This window comes from Musca domestica, unplaced genomic scaffold, assembly GCF_030504385.1.
Source record: "Musca domestica strain aabys unplaced genomic scaffold, Musca_domestica.polishedcontigs.V.1.1 5, whole genome shotgun sequence".
NCBI lineage: Eukaryota > Metazoa > Arthropoda > Insecta > Diptera > Muscidae > Musca > Musca domestica.
Window position 1 is genome coordinate 26,372,271 of NW_026712346.1, and position 18,838 is coordinate 26,391,108.

The 18,838-nt window shown below is 37.7% G+C and overlaps 1 pseudogene; it reads left to right on the top strand.

Moving 5' to 3' along the window:
• Positions 1–3,572: 3,572 nt before the first annotated feature.
• On the top strand, positions 3,573–3,687 carry LOC131805243 (5S ribosomal RNA; annotated as a pseudogene).
• Positions 3,688–18,838: the final 15,151 nt, after the last annotated feature.

Genomic DNA, 18,838 nt, shown 5'->3' on the forward strand with positions numbered 1-18,838 from the left:
CAATATCCCCTGAGGAAATGGGGATTTTTTCTGAGCGGAACCTATCTTTTACTAAGACTGCAGTGCCCCCTCTTGGGCCTGTCAGCCTATCCTGCCTATAGATTTTAAATCCTTGGCACTAAAACTTTTGGCTGGGAGAGAGCCAAGTTTCTGCCAGTAGAATAATGTCCGGCTGATGCTCTAGGACAAAATTCCGCAAGAAGTGCCTCCTAGTTTTAGAAACTATGGAGCTGACGTTTAGAAAAACGCACTTCAACATACCTATTCTAAGGCTATGTGGACCATTAGGACCCACCAAGCTTCCGCGTCTCCTCTTTCTTCGCGGATACGCCTAAAACTGGGACCGAACGACCTAACCTTAGCTAATGTCGATAGATCTCCGAACTCCTTGGGCATGCTGCTCATCAGTCCTCCAATGTCTTGGGTGGGTCCGGATGGGCGAGCGGCAGCAGCAGGAGATTTGGGGGTGGGTTTCTGGGGCTGTCCAGAATTTCATCCCGCAACACCAGCATAAGTCAGCTTGGCCTTCTCATCAGCGATGCGGCCAGACCTGGCTTTTTGTTTGGACCCGGCTTCCTTCCTTCTTTGGATCCGGGTCTCCAGAATTGCCTTCCGTTTAGGGCAGGAAGGGGAGCCCGCAGAGTGGCCTTCCACTTTGCAGTTGACGCACTTAGGGATTGTGTCCGTCTCCTTGCCCGCTTCAAAGGTGGGGCACAGATGGGTGGGGTGTCCTTCGCTGCACTTCTCGCAGTTTGGCGGCAACCCACAGTTTGCGGCGATGTGTCCATGACGCTGGCATTTGTAGCACCGCGTTGACTTTATCGCCCTATCCTTCCGGATCAACACACTAAGGCTGAATAACCTATTGACCTTATACAACTTATGTATGTCGGTCTTCCTATCAACCCTAACAAGCCATTTATCTGGCGCGATGTTGACTAGGCTCTGCACGAAGACTGGGAAGTCAAGCGTGCAGAGTTCTTCCTTTACTTCATCGGCGGTAAAATCGCCGGAAAGCCTATCTACCACAACGGTATACGGCAACCTATCTTTAGGAGTGTGCGTATGGAATTTGTACGCCCTCTGAACTAACAAGTCCCTAACCTTATCGTAGGTACTTAAACTACTTAGTCTAAGGGAAATAACTCCCTTCCTAAGCATTTTGATGGTGAAGTCGCGGGGGTTGAGCGACGATGCCAGGACAGTCCTGATTTCCTTGACTCCCGCCTCATAGATGGTGATGGGGGGAGCCGCCTTTTTCGTTTGGCCATCCTTCGGGGGGGCGGCCGATGCTGCTGGCGAGCCATTTGCCAGCACGGGCTTGGGGGAAGCAGCCTTGGCTGATGCTGCAGAAGCCTTGGACCCAGGCTTCGTCACGGCCTTCGGTGAAGGACCGTCCGTCCTTTTCGAGGATGTTGCAGGCCGGGCAGCATCCTTCATCGGGGCGGCCTTCAGTGCTGCCATGCAGGCAGCGGACGTTGAAGGACCGTCCGTCCTCTTGCAGCCAGGGCCGTCCGCCCTATCTGGAGTGGTTGCTGGCAGCGCAACGCACTCAACCTCCATAAGACCGTCAGGGACTTCGGCTGCCTTGACGGTACCCTCAATGCCACGGCTGTCAATTTGCGCTGACAGCCTGGCATTCTCCTCAGCCAACGCCTTTTGGCTGGGAGAGAGCCAAGTTTCTGCCAGTAGAATAATGTCCGGCTGATGCTCTAGGACAAAATTCCGCAAGAAGTGCCTCCTAGTTTTAGAAACTATGGAGCTGACGTTTAGAAAAACGCACTTCAACATACCTATTCTAAGGCTATGTGGACCATTAGGACCCACCAAGCTTCCGCGTCTCCTCTTTCTTCGCGGATACGCCTAAAACTGGGACCGAACGACCTAACCTTAGCTAATGTCGATAGATCTCCGAACTCCTTGGGCATGCTGCTCATCAGTCCTCCAATGTCTTGGGTGGGTCCGGATGGGCGAGCGGCAGCAGCAGGAGATTTGGGGGTGGGTTTCTGGGGCTGTCCAGAATTTCATCCCGCAACACCAGCATAAGTCAGCTTGGCCTTCTCATCAGCGATGCGGCCAGACCTGGCTTTTTGTTTGGACCCGGCTTCCTTCCTTCTTTGGATCCGGGTCTCCAGAATTGCCTTCCGTTTAGGGCAGGAAGGGGAGCCCGCAGAGTGGCCTTCCACTTTGCAGTTGACGCACTTAGGGATTGTGTCCGTCTCCTTGCCCGCTTCAAAGGTGGGGCACAGATGGGTGGGGTGTCCTTCGCTGCACTTCTCGCAGTTTGGCGGCAACCCACAGTTTGCGGCGATGTGTCCATGACGCTGGCATTTGTAGCACCGCGTTGACTTTATCGCCCTATCCTTCCGGATCAACACACTAAGGCTGAATAACCTATTGACCTTATACAACTTATGTATGTCGGTCTTCCTATCAACCCTAACAAGCCATTTATCTGGCGCGATGTTGACTAGGCTCTGCACGAAGACTGGGAAGTCAAGCGTGCAGAGTTCTTCCTTTACTTCATCGGCGGTAAAATCGCCGGAAAGCCTATCTACCACAACGGTATACGGCAACCTATCTTTAGGAGTGTGCGTATGGAATTTGTACGCCCTCTGAACTAACAAGTCCCTAACCTTATCGTAGGTACTTAAACTACTTAGTCTAAGGGAAATAACTCCCTTCCTAAGCATTTTGATGGTGAAGTCGCGGGGGTTGAGCGACGATGCCAGGACAGTCCTGATTTCCTTGACTCCCGCCTCATAGATGGTGATGGGGGGAGCCGCCTTTTTCGTTTGGCCATCCTTCGGGGGGGCGGCCGATGCTGCTGGCGAGCCATTTGCCAGCACGGGCTTGGGGGAAGCAGCCTTGGCTGATGCTGCAGAAGCCTTGGACCCAGGCTTCGTCACGGCCTTCGGTGAAGGACCGTCCGTCCTTTTCGAGGATGTTGCAGGCCGGGCAGCATCCTTCATCGGGGCGGCCTTCAGTGCTGCCATGCAGGCAGCGGACGTTGAAGGACCGTCCGTCCTCTTGCAGCCAGGGCCGTCCGCCCTATCTGGAGTGGTTGCTGGCAGCGCAACGCACTCAACCTCCATAAGACCGTCAGGGACTTCGGCTGCCTTGACGGTACCCTCAATGCCACGGCTGTCAATTTGCGCTGACAGCCTGGCATTCTCCTCAGCCAACGCCTTCAGTTGCGCTTGCAGCTGCTCGATGTCGCCGCGGAGGTTGGCGATTGTGTTTTCCAATCGGAAAGCACGGTAATCGCTTTCGTCCACGCAACCGCAGCCACTCTTCTTCCGCTTACGCCTCTTGCGCCTGTCCTCGACGGTGATGTAGCCGTCCCTCTCGCTGGTTTCACTTAGCGAGCCCTCCTTCGCCTCCTGGTGTTGCGGCTGCTGTCCAGGTAGCTCCTCCATACTTAATTTCACTTTTCACTTTTTTATCCACTTTGCAGGTAGTTCTTGCTTCTACGACGCTGTGTTGAAGACTGATGTTCAACACTCAAAAGACGTTGTCTTAATATAGCATTCACTGTTAGGCATATGAAGCAAAATAAACTATGCTTCTTTGCCAACGACCATACCACGCTGAGTACATCGGTTCTCGATCACCGAAATTAAGCAGCGTCGGGCGCGGTTTGTACTTAGATGGGGGACCGCTTTGGAACACCGCGTGTTGTTGGCATTGTCCAACTTTTTTATATTTTTTTTTTTATTTAAAAAATATTTTTTCTAATTTAAAAAATATTTTTTATATTTAACAAATTATTTTTTATTTATTTTGTAAAAATATCTTTTAAATAGCTTTTATTTTATTTTTTTAATTCAAAAAAAAAAAAAAAAAAAAAAAAAAAAAAAAAAAAAAAAAATAACGTTACTTTGAATAGCTAATGAATATAATGTATTGATTTTCAGCTAAACATATTTTTGAACGTTGTAAAATATTTTTTCTTTTATGGTTTAAAAATTACAATATAAGATTTATTTTCTCTATTTTGAAAAATAAAGTATAAAACATATTTATTTGCATCTAATATTTGCTTTAAAGTTGTTTTAAAAATAATTTTAAGGTTCATCTTTGAAATATTTTTATTTCATACTTGTAAGAAAACTGTTTATTTCCCTTAATCGAAACAAGCATATAATCCCTTATTCGTTCGTGTGTATGTTCAACACTCAAAAGACGTTGTCTTAATATAGCATTCACTGTTAGGCATATGAAGCAAAATAAACTATGCTAAATTAAGCAGCGTCGGGCGCGGTTAGTACTTAGATGGGGGACCGGTTGGGAACACCGCGTGTTGTTGGCATTGTCCAACTTTTTTATATTTTTTTTAAATTAAAAAATATTTTTTCTAATTTAAAAAATATTTTTTATATTTAACAAATTATTTTTTATTTATTTTGTAAAAATATCTTTTAAATAGCTTTTATTTTATTTTTTTAATTCAAAAAAAAAAAAAAAAAAAAAAAAACAAAAAAAAAAAAAAAAAAATAACGTTACTTTGAATAGCTAATGAATATAATGTATTGATTTTCAGCTAAACATATTTTTGAACGTTGTAAAATATTTTTTCTTTTATGGTTTAAAAATAACAATATAAGATTTATTTTCTCTATTTTGAAAAATAAAGCATAAAACATACTTATTTGCATTTAATATTTGAATTAAAGTTGTTTTAAAAATCATTTTAAGATTCATCTTTGAAATATTTTTATTTCATACTTGTAAGAAAACTGTTTATTTCCCTTAATAGAAACAAGCATACAATCCCTTATTCGTTCGTGTGTATGTTCAACACTCATTTCATTTTTATTTCCAAATTCATTTTTTACAAAAATTTCTTAAGTCTAATTACATGCTTATTTCTAACATAGGTTCTTATTTTTCTAGAATTATTACTTTTAGATAATAAATTTGAACATTATGCCAGGCCAGCCCGTTCCAATTGTGTCTTGTGAAAAAGGAAAAAACACAAGTTATATCTTTTACTTATGAACTACTTACAACTACTTATAACTACTACAAAAAAAAACAAAATAAAGATAAAAATAACTATTTATATTAAATTTATTGATCTGTCCTACAAACAAGATCGTTTATGTTATTCGACTTGAATCGTCTATGGTAGAATTTTAGATTTCCTGCTGAGTCATGAAGATCCCCAGTATCAGCAAGATGTAGAAGACTCATGGCTGGTAAATATTGTTTATTTTCATTAAGTCTATTATATTCATCTCTGGATAAATTTAATTTATTTTCCCATATTATTAGTATGCGTGATGCATTTTTTGAGGCAGTCGATAGCTGTGCACATTGCAAATTTGTCATATCTTTCAATTTTGCTTAAATTGTAAATTTTTTTCAAGGAAGGACATTTATAAAATCCATGCTCAGTTAATTGTTTACGAAGACCGAGGCAATGTGAAAGAATTTTTCTTTCGAAAATTCTAATTCTCTCCGTTTGGTGAGATGAAATAAATGCCCATACTGGGAAAGCATATGTCATAGCTGGTCTAATTATTTGTTTGTAGATTAGGAGTTTTACTTTTTTGTTAAGTCCTATTCTTTTATTTAATAACCATGATAAGCTATCCTACCTTTTTTTATAACATTATCTACATGTCCAATATAGTGGACATAGAATTTTCTCACATGTAGGTAGCTATGTATAATTCTTATTAGGAAGATATTAAAGCCATATGTAGATTCCATTTTTTCAACAATTCCTTCTTGGGAAACTGTATCAAAGGCTTTATTGAAATCTAGGCTAACCGCTATTGTTGCACTTCTTTTATTTAATCCAGCAAAAATTTTATCGTTTAACGTTAATAATGCGTGTGTAGTTGAGTGTTGCCTTTTGAAGCTTTTAAAATTTCAGCATCTTCAATATGTTCATTTAGCCTATTGAGTATTATTATTTCAATTAGTTTGCCAAGGCAAGACAGCAAAGAAATTGGCCTATAACTGGTTGCAGTTGTAGGGTCTTTTCCCGGTTTTAGAATCGGGATTACCTTAGCTGTTTTCCATTTTTTTGGATAATATCCTAAATTAATACAATGGTTGAATAGTTTTGCTAGAAAACTCCAAGTTCTATTATCAAGTTTTCTGAGGATGAAATTTGGGATATTATCATCTCCGCTAGATTTTTTATTATTCATAGTTTTTAATGTTCTACCTACTTCTGAGGGTGTAACAAGGTAGACAGGTCGCCTATTAATGAGGCTTAGAATTGTGCCGTTGGCAAGAGGGATTGAAGGAGTATTCCTAGCAGGACTTCTATTATATCTAGGGGCAGAGGTTTGTATGTGAGCGATGGATTTTGCTATTACATTAGCTTTTCCATTGTCAGTTATTATTCTGTTCTCTTCTTCCACCATGTAAGGGATTTTGTTACATGTTAGCTTGCCAGAAAGGCCTTTTATGTTTCTAAACATGTCATTGCCGGGTTTAATATTTTCCAGTTTTTTTTTTATTAAATGCTCTCTATCAAAAAAAAAAAAAAAAGATTTTCTTTGTTCTATAATTTTGCTCATGTTACGTATGATTGCCTTCAGAGTTATTACCATCTGAGGATCATTAGTTCTGTATAACCTTCTTCTAATAGTCTTTTTTTGGGATATGAGATGTAAAATATCATCTGGAAGCTTTTTTCATTGTATATCTAGCAGGTATAATTTTGCTCATGGCAGATTCCATTGCTATATGGAGGGCTGGGGTCAGCCCTTCAATAGCAGAATCTACTTCATGAGGTGTTATATTTCTATCTTCTGGTAGATTATACTGTTGTAACTCGCTTGTTAATGTATTATTTAATACATTTATGTTTAAGCTTTTATAATTAAATATTTGAATTGGATGTTGCCTTTCAAGGCAAGTTGTTAAATGTAGTATTATGACACTATGATCGGATTCAAAGTCCAGAGTATAAGGCATCTAAGGTGTATAAAGTCCTTGAGTTGTCATGAAGATATCAATGTAAGATTGTGTTGTTGTACAACATCTTGTTGGACTAATTGTTGGTTTTATTGAAATGTTGGGGCTATTATCAAGCCATGCCTTTAATATCCTGCCATTTGAATTTATAGAATCACCTCCCCATTCTGGATGCTTGGCATTTAAATCGCCACCTATTATTGCTTCATTGTTACCAATTATCCCACTGATTGACTCTAGATCTAATATGTTTAGTGTGATCTGGGGTTTTTGATATAGGGACATTACAATAATGTTCCTTCCCCCTAGGTCTCTAATTCTAATAATAGTACCTTCTAAATTTATAAAATTAATTGAGAGTCTTTCACTTTTATAAGTGTTTTTTAGACAAATAGCAGTACCCCCTTTTGAGCTATTTAATCTATCTTGTCTATAAATTGTTTACCCTCTCAGCTGACATTTATGTTTTGCCGAGAGTCCAGTTTCAGCCAACATTAATATGTCAGGCTTATTCTGTTCGATAAATATTTGCAAATAGTGCCTTTTAACTTTAGACACTACCCTATTCACATTTGCAAATATAATTTTTAAATTAGTCATCTAATTTGAGACTAGCAAATAGCTGATAGAGGGAGCGTGTCCTCTCAGCGTCAGTTTTTAATTGCCTTTATGTTTCTACATGTTCTCCTATTTTTTTTAAACATGTAAAGAAATCTTTACCTAGCAGTCTTTTACAGTCTGTGTCAAACATTTGTATAAAGTCTGCCCCACGAGTTTTAATAGGGGGTAACTCATTTGCGGTTTCCAGATTAGTTTTTAATGCACTTGCGTATGAGCCCACTTGGGGGGTCACAATGCTATTTTGTGCTGCTAATGTTCTAAGATTAATTGAATTTTTACGTAGTTCTCTGGATTCTTTTAATTTTTCCAAAAGTTGAATTTTGTATGGGCAATTTTTGGCATTGGCAACATGGCCAGTGGTTTTGCAGTTAACGCAATATACAGGAATGCCAATTGTTTTTATAATTTGACCCGTTTTGGGGTCTTGGGAAACTTGTTCTTTGGTATTTAATTCTTTAGGAGGAATTTTACATTTTCCTCGCTCATGTGTTTCAGAGCACTTAAAGCATCGGTATGGCATTCTGGAATTGGTAGAAATTTGCCCCGGTCTTTGGCAGTTGCGACATAGAATTATTCCCTGAGTTTTATATTTTTATATTCTAACTTTGCTATTTATAAGGAACTGCAGTTTTTTGAAGTCACTTAAATCAGAAGCTCGGCCTAGTTGTAATATCCATTTACCACCCTTAAGTTTAATAATAGATTTTACATCCAATGACAAGTTTTTGCTTTTAATAAAGTCTTTTAAGTCTTCTACATCATAGTTTTCCGAGAGTCCTTTCACAAGAAGAGTTCTTGGTTTTAATTCATTTGGAGTATATGTAAAATAATTGATATTTTCATTGTCTAGCATTTCCCTAGCCGCAATGAAGTCTTCTAATTTTTTTTAGTTTTAATTGGATATTTCTTCCATTTAGGATATTAATAGTAAAAAGGTCATGTTTTAATCTCTCTTTAAGTTTTATGGTTAATTGTTTTACATTAGTGTTATAAATTTTTATAGTGGGAGGGCTGGCCTTACCTGAGCTTAAATTATTAATTGACTCCACTGGTCGATTTTGTCGTTTTTTCGGATAATCTTAATTAATTTGTTGTATTTTGTCTGCTGCTACTTCTGTAGTAGGTACATTTCCTTCAGGGAATATTTCTGCTGCCCAGTCATTGATATCTATCTCATTAGAATTGATAATGTCATCATTTGTATTAACATATGTTGCGACTGCATTTTTTGGTGGTTGATTATAATTTGGTGGTTGATTGTTGTTTGGTGGTTGAGTATTATTTGGTGGTTGAGTATTGTTTGGTGGTTGAGTAATGTTTGCCGATTGTTCATTGGTTAATGTTTGGTTATTACTTGGTGGTAGATTATTGTTCTTTATGTTATTAAATTCTGATATATAAAATTCTGATATGATAAATAAATAAATTGGTGATATTTATGAACTATGTACAATGAACAATAATAGCATCAAAATGACAAGTGAAGTGAAAACGAGACCTACAGCAAGTGTTTTCATGAAATGTGATAATAATAGTGAGTGTCCTGCTGTTAGCTCAGACTACGACATAACATCAGAAGGCTACACTAAGGTCGAAACGAAACGCAAAAGGAAAAAGAAGCGTAGTAGTGGTAACGAATGTGATTCTCCAAGTGAAACGACGGAAATGGAAAAATCAATTAAAGTGTTGAAAAGTGAACTTTTAAGCTTGAAAAAAGACAAGCAAGAACTATTGGTCCAAATCGAAGCCATGAAGACTAGAATGGACCAAACATCACAGCTGTTGAACGAAGCATTTAAACGCGAAAACAGCTACAAACGAATAATTTCTACGTTTGAGAAGAAATCTTCGCCTCAAAATGGTGCAACCAATACAACAAACACTACTCCACCGTTACCTAGGATAACCAGACAGAGCGCAAGCCGAGCTCCAGTGCCGTTTCCCCCGTTACCTGCTGAAAAGAAGGATGTTAAGCAACAAGCAACTGCTGCAACAACAACAACATCAAAACCTGCATGCGTGAAAGACAACAAATCTAACACCATCGCAACTCCTGCTACTAAGAAGAAGCCAAAAAGGAAAGTCAAGGTAAAAATCTTCAATGAACCAATGGATACTACTGAAGATGCACCGAAAAAGAGCGCTTCATCGTTGAATAATAAGGGTAAGTCTGTACCAATTATTGACCCTTAATGTCAATGTAAAGGCTATGACCGATCGTGTTAAAATAGAACTAGGTCATGATAAATTCATTGTAAAGGTAGTTAGTAGGAAATTGACCACTTTTCAGATGTTTTCTCTAGAAGACCAGGACAAAATCCGAAAATTATTCATTAAAGACGGAGTTGAACACTACACGTTTTCACCCAAAAACCAAACGCCTCATTCGGTCATTACAGATGACCTTGTAACAACTTACGATGAAGACGACGTCAAGACCGCATTACTGAATACGGGGTTAAAACTTGACATCAGACGTATGTTTAAACTAGGATACGACAAATGGCTTATCCATGTTAGTAAGGATCCGGACATTAGAGGGCTATATAGGCTAAAATTCCTCCTCAATAGCTCAATTAAGGTCAGTAAAGATAAGAGTAAAAGATTGACTCAGTGCCATAACTGTCAACGTTCTAAGCATGTATCGACAAACTGCGGTATGCCATATAGATGCGTGAAATGTGGAGGCGGTCATGCTCCAGGAAAATGCCACATTCCTTCTGGCAATCCAAAACCAAAATTGATCGAGGTAATAGTCCCTGTCACTGGTGAAAAATCCTTGCAGCCAGAATTCACATACTTCTGTGTTAACTGCAACAAACCAGGTCATGCGGCTAATGCCCGTGAATGCCCAATTAGAATTGCGCTAATAGCCAAGATGAACGCAGCTAAACCTGCTAAACCTTCGCCAACGCCAAAAACCAAAATTATCAAGGACAGTGGTACAGTCCAAGCCGGTGTCCAATATGCTTCGATAGCAGCTAAAGGTACCAAAAACGATAAGTCGGGTTGGCTTGGCCATGGGAAATAACCCAATGGGAGAAGCTCTGAACTCTTTTGGAGTCTTCGACCAAATTTGCATGGAGAGTTTCGGTAAACATTTCTTTACATGCTTTGAAAAAGTCCGCAGGTTCTCTAAGGACATAGGTACATTAGATAAAGCCAACCAAGCGAAAGCGATGGTGGGCATACTAGCAGCCCTTTGTAACGATGATTAGTCAAATAAAATGTATATTTGCTAATATAAATTCCTTGATTTCAAGGCGAAAAAGGCACTTGCTTCGAGTATTCCTTGACGAATACCGCCCAGAAGTGATGATGTTGGCAGAACACAAACTAGCTGCACAGCATGATCTAGTCATGGATAGATATCTATGTTTTATCCAAAGAAGAAGGGGAGGGCCTGGGGGAGGTACCGCCGTTCTAGTAAAAGATGACATTAAATGTGAACAAATAGCAATAAATTCAGGGACTATTGAAAGCACTTGTGTCAAAATGTATAGGGATAATGGGACATCAGTGTACCTAGTATCAATGTATTCTAGAACACAAAATGACCTTGATAGTGGAGACTTAGAGTTTCTGCGGGGCCTTTCTTTAAATGGGGATGTTATTGTAGGTGCTGACCTAAACGCTAGGCATCCTAACTGGGGTGGTCATCTTACTTGGCCCAAGGGTAGAACTGTAAATGAATTTTTATTATCCTGCCCAGATCTAATTGTTTCACAAACAGATGGACCAACAAGGATTACTAGAGAGTCCAACTCTTATATTGATATTTGTATAATCTCTATTGGTATCACAATCGATGACAATGGTGGTAGGGGTATTAGTACTCTGGACTGCAATTCCGACCATTTAGCCATTGAAATGAATGTCAGCGGAATAAACCCAGAACGTAGGGATCGTCGTACATTTTACGATTTTAGAAGGCTCAATAAACGTCGACTAAATGCTATTCTTTCTGAGGAACTTCCCTCCTGTCAACTCCCCAGTGACAGAAATGTTAGCATAATAAAAATAGACCAATGTGTAGAGACTGTTACTGACACATTCAAAAGAGCAATGGATGGTTCTATACCCAAAATTGTACCTGGACCAAAAGGCACACGTAAGCTCCCACAAAACATCCTAAATTTTATTAGTGAGAAAAAAGACTAAGTAGTATATTATATCGCACGGGAGATCCGGGCAGATATGATATTTTGAAAGCCCAAATCAGAAACTTGGATACGATTATTCAGGGTGCTATTTCTGAGTATGAAAGTACTCAATGGACGAGTTTTCTGAATAGTATCCAAATGAATGATAGGGTTTATAATAGGGTTAAAGCTGCTGCTGGGGTAAAGCGCGGTATCATCCCCGACCTGCGCGATGTCAATGACGACCTCATTGTCATAGAAGATAGGGATATTCTAACTGACAACCAATTTGGTTTCAGGAGGGGACTTTCTACTTCACATGCTCTCACAGCCCTAGGAACACACGTGAGTAAAGGCCTAAACAATAGGCAAATTACTATAGCCGTTAGCCTTGATTTCTCCAAGGCATTCGATAGCGTCTGGCATGAGGGAATAGTTTACAAAATGAGCAGACTTGGCTTCAACCCCAACATCTGTCGGCTAGTATCAAACTTTCTTAAAAATAGAAAGTTTATGATCAGGGTCAAGAATGATTTCTCCACAATTAGAGACATACTTGCTGGTGTACCCCAAAGATCCCTTTTGGGGCCAGTACTATTTAATATATATTTGTGTGATATCCCCCAACCCCCTGTGGGTGATGACATTCTTGTCGCAGCTTCTGGTGCGCATGCGGAGAACACAAACATACGTATAAATGAATATTAAGGACGTTTATCAGCCTTTTTTGAAACATGGAAATTGAGCCTTAACGTCAATAAATGTGAAGGAATTGTTTTTGAAGGTCTAAAAAACATCTTTTCACCAGCGCCAGAGGGTTTGAGGCAGTACTCACAATCTCGGGACAACAAATTAGGGTTTCTGACCAAATTAAATACCTGGGAGTAATATTTCACTCCAGATTTGACTTCATAAAACATGTAGATTTTGTTTTAGCGTAGGCAAAGAAAATGTTTTGGGCTTATCAGCGGATAATCCGGCAATCTGGTGGCCTAAATCAAGAGGTTAAATTATTAATATATAAACAAATAATTAGACCAATAATTTCGTACGCATTTCCCGTATGGTTCGGCATTTCTTCCCATCAAATGGAAAGAATTCGACAATGGGAAAGAATGATATTAAGATCTTGTCTTGGTATGAGGCCCCAAATTGACGAAAACGGGATATGGATGCAGCCTCATAACAGTGAAGTGTATAGAAACACCCCCTTTGACAGAATAGATGTATTTTTAGTGAAATCTTCTTTAAAATTTAAGTTAGCGTTTAGTAGAAAATATCAGTATAGAACAGCTTTTCGAATCAAACTACCATGCTCCTAGTAGCCTTGGCACTTTGAACCGAGAAGGTCTCCTTTACATTGACAATAATCTACATTTCTCCCACAGAAGGTATAAATCCTTCGATATTATCAACACAGTTTACCAAACCGATCAGTAAACGATGAAGCGCTCTTTTCTTTTGTAAATATTTATTATTTATTTCTGTAGTATAAGTTAATTTTAAGTAAAAACAAAAAAATGTTATGAACTCCTTTTTATGATTCCTTTTTTTTTTGGAGAAATATTGAATAAAGATATAAAACTAGTATTACGGATATGTTTGTATACCTGATACAGCATATGTATGTATAATAGACATAGACTTAGAAAAATACTAATATGCTAAGTAATATTAAGACCTATTGTTAGACGTAAGTTATTGAAATATTTTTTATGGATTTTGGAATCAATAAATTTGAAGCAGATTTGAACCTTGCCCAAGTTTAGAAACAAAATTTTATCTCAAAATTTGTTTATTATTATGAAAGGCACACACAAAATAAAATTTATGGCACAGCTTTGCATAGATCATAAAAGATAATGTTCACTTTTAGACACTAAGCACTTCACTTCACTAGTAGGTCTTCACTTCACCAAAGCACAACACAGAATATGTTCAACACTCAAGATTTCAAGATTTATTTTATTTACCCAATTCATTTGTGTTACAAAGTTTTCCTTAACTCTAATTACATAAACATAAGTTTTTTTCCTTACAGTGTAATACTTTTTCAAGGAATATTTCATTTAATTATATTAATTAATCAGGTAGGCCAGCCCCATTTCCAATTTTTTGATTTATTTTGACTTCAGATTCAGATTTATTTATTTTCCCAAATTCAATTTATAAGTTATTATAATATTAAGAACTTAAATAATAGTTGTAACTCTAACACAAATATTATTTGTTTATCTAGATGTATAATATGTTGTATGTAATATAGGCAAGGCCAGCCAACCTTTAAAAGTGTATTTATAAGCAGTTTTGAATAATTTTTCTAGAAAAAAGGAAAATAAAAACGAGATCTTCATTAATTTTTTTTTTAAATACTTAAAACTAATGGGCTTAGCCCCTTACTACTAAAAAACTAAAACTAATTAACAAAACATTAATAAGTAGTTTATTCACATTTAAGATATTACATATTTATGTTATTATACCCTCCACCATACTATGGAGGGTATATTAATTTTGTCATTCCGTTTGTAACTCCTCGAAATATTCATGTCAGACCCAACAAAGTATATATATTCTTGATCAGCGTAAAATTCTAAGACGATTTAGCCAGGTCCGTCTGTCTGTCTGTGTGTCTGTCTGTCTGTCTGTCCGTCTGTCTGTCTGTCTGTCTGTCTGTCTGTTGTAATCACGCTATCTTTCGAACAAGTTGAGATAGAAGGCTAAAATTTTGCACACATGTATTTTTTCCCAGTAGGCAGGTTAAGTTCGTAAATGGGCCATGTAGGTCCAAGTTATCATATAACCCCCATATAACGGTACCTCCCGATATTCGGTATTTTGATGATTTTAGCGACATTATTCACCGGAATTATTTCAAATTTGGCATTTGAAGTTTGTAATGGATGCTACAGCCTAAGACAGAAAATTATCTGTGCAGGTCGACGTCTTCCTGTAGCCCCCATATAACGGTACCCCCCGATATTCGGTTTTTTGATGATTTTAGCGACATTGTTTACCGAAATCGTTTCAAATTTGGTATTTGAAGTTCGTAATGGATACTACATCCTAAATCAAAAAATGAGCCATGTAGGTCCACGTCTTCATATAGCCCCCATATAACGGTACCCCCCGATATTCGGTATTTTGATGATTTTAGCGACATTGTTTACCGGAATCGTTTCAAATTTGGTATTTGAAGTTCGTAATGGATACTTCATCCAAAGTCAAAGAATGAGCCATGTAGGTCCACGTCTTCATATAGCCCCCATATAACGGTACCCCCCGATATTCGGTATTTTAATGATTTTAGCGACATTATTTACAGGGATTGTTTCAAATTTTGTATATGAAGTTCGTAATGGATACTTCAGCCCATGCCAGAAAATTGTCTGTGCATTTCCACGTCTTCGTATAGCCCCCATATAACGGTACCCCCCATATTCGGTATTTTGACGATTTTAGCTACATTATAAACAGATTTTTCTTCAAGTTTCGCATTTAAATATTGTAATAATTTATGACAAAAGTTGCCTATGCAGGCCCACGTCGTCGTATAAGCATTCGGTATTTTTAAGATTTTAACAGAATTTTTAACGGGTTTTATTTTTTGGAAATTGCCAAATTTGTACCAAATGGTGGAGGGTATTAAAAGTTCGGCCCGGCCGAACTTACAGCTTTTATACCCTCCACCATACTATGGAGGGTATATTAATTTTGTCATTCCGTTTGTAACTCCTCGAAATACTCACGTCAGACCCAACAAAGTATATATATTCTTGATCAGCGTAAAATTCTAAGACGATTTAGCCATGTCCGTCTGTCTGTCTGTGTGTCTGTCTGTCTGTCTGTCTGTCCGTCTGTCTGTCTGTCTGTCTGTCTGTCTGTCTGTTGTAATCACGCTATCTTTCGAACAAATTGAGATAGAAGGCTAAAATTTTGCACACATGTATATTTTGCCAGTAGGCAGGTTAAGTTCGTAAATGGGTCATGTAGGTCCAAGTTTTCATATAGCCCCCATATAACGGTACCTCTCGATATTCGGTATTTTGATGATTTTAGCGACATTATTCACCGGAACCGTTCCAAATTTGGTATTTGAAGTTCGTAATAGATACTGCAGCAGAAAACAGAAAATGGGCCATGTAGGTCCACGTCTTCGTATAGCCCCCATATACCGTACCCCCCGATATTCGGTATTTTGATGATTTTAGCGACATTATTTAACGGAACCGTTCCAAATTTGGTATTTGAAGTTCGTAATAGATACTGCAGCAGAAAACAAAAATTGGACCATGTAGGTCCACGTCTTCGTATAGGCCCTATATACCGTACCCCCCGATATTCGGTATTTTGATGATTTTAGCGACATTATTTACCGGGATTGTTTTAAATTTCGCATTTGAAGTTCGTAATGGATACTTCAGCCCATGCCAGAAAATTGTCTGTGCAGGTCCACGTCTTGGTATAGCCCCCATATAACGGTACCCCCTATATTCGGTATTTTGATGATTTTAGCTATATTATAAACAAATTTTTCTTCATGTTTCGCATTTAAATGTTGTAATAACTTATGACAAAAGTTGCCTATGCAGGTATACGTCGTCGTATAGACATTCGGTATTTTTAAGATATTAACAGAATTTTTAAAGGATTTTTTTTTATTTTATTTATTTATTTTATTTTTTTAGGAAATTGCCAAATTTGTACCAAATGGTGGAGGGTATTAAAAGTTCGGCCCGGCCGAACTTACAGCTTTTTTACTTGTTTTACTTGTTTTTAATTTATTTTATTTTAATCTATATAAAATACATTTATTTCGATAATTTATTGATCAGTAGAATAAATTTTATTTTGAATATTGTACGAACCATATTTTCTATGGTAAAATACAATTTTATCATTTTCATCAAATATCATATTTTCATCATTTAATGTAATTAAGTTCATTGGCGGTAGATATCCACCAGTATTTATTATATTATTTATTTCATTCCTTGTTGTTAAGCATTTGGTTATATTTGGATTGGGAAGGCTGGTGCATTTCATTAAGAATTTTAAGGCAATAATTACCATATATTTATCAAATCTTTGAACGTCACTTTTTTATACCCTCCACCATACTATGGAGGGTATATTAATTTTGTCATTCCGTTTGTAACTCCTCGAAATACTCACGTCAGACCCAACAAAGTATATATATTCTTGATCAGCGTAAAATTCTAAGACGATTTAGCCATGTCCGTCTGTCTGTCTGTGTGTCTGTCTGTCTGTCTGTCTGTCTGTCTGTCTGTCCGTCTGTCTGTCTGTCTGTCTGTCTGTCTGTTGTAATCACGCTATCTTTCGAACAAATTGAGATAGAAGGCTAAAATTTTGCACACATGTATATTTTGCCAGTAGGCAGGTTAAGTTCGTAAATGGGTCATGTAGGTCCAAGTTTTCATATAGCCCCCATATAACGGTACCTCTCGATATTCGGTATTTTGATGATTTTAGCGACATTATTCACCGGAACCGTTCCAAATTTGGTATTTGAAGTTCGTAATAGATACTGCAGCAGAAAACAGAAAATGGGCCATGTAGGTCCACGTCTTCGTATAGCCCCCATATACCGTACCCCCCGATATTCGGTATTTTGATGATTTTAGCGACATTATTTAACGGAACCGTTCCAAATTTGGTATTTGAAGTTCGTAATAGATACTGCAGCAGAAAACAAAAAATGGACCATGTAGGTCCACGTCTTCGTATAGGCCCTATATACCGTACCCCCCGATATTCGGTATTTTGATGATTTTAGCGACATTATTTACCGGGATTGTTTTAAATTTCGCATTTGAAGTTCGTAATGGATACTTCAGCCCATGCCAGAAAATTGTCTGTGCAGGTCCACGTCTTGGTATAGCCCCCATATAACGGTACCCCCTATATTCGGTATTTTGATGATTTTAGCTATATTATAAACAAATTTTTCTTCATGTTTCGCATTTAAATGTTGTAATAACTTATGACAAAAGTTGCCTATGCAGGTATACGTCGTCGTATAGACATTCGGTATTTTTAAGATATTAACAGAATTTTTAAAGGATTTTTTTTTATTTTATTTATTTATTTTATTTTTTTAGGAAATTGCCAAATTTGTACCAAATGGTGGAGGGTATTAAAAGTTCGGCCCGGCCGAACTTACAGCTTTTTTACTTGTTCATATATAAAATAATTATTGGGACTAGTTATTCTACCTTGATCATTTATGGTATTTTTTAGTCCAATGCAATGTTTTAATATTTTTCTCTCTAATATTCTGATTCTCTCCATTTGGTGACTCGATATTGCGAACCATACTGGAAACGCGTATGACATAGCCGGTCTGACTAATTGTTTATATAATATTAATTTTATATTTTGCTATAATCCACCTCTTTTACTAATCATATTTCTCAGTTTTGCGTAAATTGCTTTGCCTTTACAGATTACATAATCTATATGTCTTGTAAATTGCATATCAGATTGTAACACTACTCCAAGGTATTTTAAAATATCTGTGTTTTTTATGACGTTATTTCCAATTGTGATGGATGGAATAAATTTTCTGGCATTTTCGCATACAGGTCCCGGCTTACCTCTGAATATTATCGATCTACATTTATCAATATTTAGTGTTAGTTTCCATTTGTCAAAGTATTGTTTCAGTTCTTGCAGGTATTTTGTAATATTCTTTTCGGCAGATTTCGCTCTATAATGTGTTGTCGCATTGAATATATCATCTGCGAAAATTGAAATCAGTACCTCACCTGTTGGCTCTGGGATGTCTGCGAGGTATAGGTTATAAAGAACAGGGCCTAGCACGGAACCTTGTGGGACACCTGATTTTTGTAAGAAAATATTTGATTTATATTCTTTTATATTAACATAGAAGCTTCTGTCTTGAAGATAGCTTTTTACCATCCTTGTAATATACTGATTGAAGCGATATTTAGAATTAATTTTATATACAAGACCTTCTTGGCACATGGAGTCAAAGGCTCTTGAGAAGTCTAGGCTAACAGCAATAGTCGCTTTTCTTTTATTTAGTCCTGCGTATATTTTATTTGTAAGAGTCATAAGACAGTGTGTTGTTGATGTTTCTTTACTAAACCCAT